We start from the raw sequence: 1,829 nt of genomic DNA on the forward strand, positions 1-1,829 counted from the left end.
TTTTGTGGAACTGGGGATTGAACTCAGATCCTTGCGTTTGCCAATCAAGCGCTTATCCTACTGAGCCATCTCCCCGGCCCCTAGTTGTTCTCCTTTTAAAGAAGGATATGTAATATTTCCCTTGCCAGGGTGAAATAATTACGCATGAGACCAGACTGATGGACCCAATCCACAAGCTACTACATTAAATGGGAAGGAATCTCAGGAGCAACGCGCGGGGGTGGGGGGTTAGTATCTTTTTCCCTTATAACCCAATCTTGGGATGTGGTGCTGAGAATTATTCCAAGCAGTGGGTTGTGGTGACAGAGAAAAAGGGTGGTTGGGAGAACAGCTGCAGACCTGCTGCTCCTAACTTACTCCGACCCCTTTTGGGGCCAATGTGATTTTACTTTTTTGCTCCTTTGAACAACTGCACCTTGGGTCCCACTTTCTCCAGGATGCCAACTGCACTGTGTGCGAATGACGTATCTTGTGCATTTAACTTTTTTTTTCATAATATAAATATTCTGGCTTTGTATTTTTGTATATTTTAATCTAAGGCCCTCATTCCTGCACTGTGTTCTCAGGTACATGAGCAATCTCAGGGATAAGTCGGCAGCAGCTCCAGGTCTGCATAGCAGGAATACATTTTGTTTTTATCACTATGGAGAGCAAACATTTGGAGTACATAGCCTATCAAGTGAACTACCTCATTTCTGCCAATTAGAGTTGAATCTTCTGCCATAATACCCTTTGAAACCCCCTCTTAGGAGACTAGGTTTTAAAGGGGGTGCCCCACGACTTGAACTTTGACTGGAAGATTGGAAATTAGTCTAAATAGAAAAGGTGGTGCAGAGAAGTTAGGAGAGGCTGGTCCAGGTAAAAGGCTCACAAAAGAAGCCGAGGTTAGGTGATGTGATGATTGATTGTTGTCTAATCCTAGGGGTATGGGTATGGGGCTTGCTTTACATGTCTGATCCATCCTAGGCTAGACAGATAAGCCTAGCTTGACAATGCACAACAGTGTGTGTGTGTGTGTGTGTGTGTGTGTGTGTGTGTGTTTGTATTTAAAAAAAGTGAGTTGGTAAGGCTGAGTTTTAACACCGATACTCTTGTGCCCATTCTGTGCTGAGCAAGAATGGCTATATGAAGAAGCAAAAACTAAAATTATGAGCCATTCAAGCTCTCTTGGCTTCCAGAGAGACCCATAAGAGGGCCTTTGTGGTCCCAGGAGCCACTGTCCTGCCCTGCTGCAGTAGTGATGAATAGTGTCTTGATAGCTAAAAAAGAAAAGGGGGGGGGGCTTCGTTTACATGCTGTGAGATCACTGCAGACCTACCTCACTGTGTTGAGACGGGACAAATGCAACAGAACGCATTGGGTAGTGTATGTCTGATCCAGGTTTCTTGTCTCCCCCAAATTCTGGCCCCCTCTTAATTATTGTATTTGTCTGGGCTTTGTAGGACTTTTGCTGAGTCTCTGAGTTGGTGATTGCTAGGTGGCCTAGTTTGTGTAAATATGTGTTGGTCTTTTCTCCATGTTCTTTTGGGGTTTTATTGTTTACAAAATTCTTTTTGTATTGAGAGAAATATAGCCAAAGCATCTTTGACTGAAAGTTCTACACAAGGCAAAAGGATCTGAAAAATAAGTTGGGGGAGGCTCTTTTTTTTTCAAAGATTTATTGATAAACAGATAGCAATGAGACAGTTTCAAATCTAATCGGAAGTACAGTTTCAACACATAATACACTGCATATATTCTTCTCAGTGGTTAATTGCTGTAGAAGATGCGGACTTGAGATCCTATTTACAAACACCATTAGAACAAATCATTCTATTCATTAAGAGAAT

The sequence above is a fragment of the Octodon degus genome, unplaced genomic scaffold (genome assembly GCF_000260255.1).
Source record: "Octodon degus isolate 3935 unplaced genomic scaffold, OctDeg1.0 scaffold00041, whole genome shotgun sequence".
In the NCBI taxonomy this organism is placed as follows: Eukaryota; Metazoa; Chordata; class Mammalia; order Rodentia; family Octodontidae; genus Octodon; species Octodon degus.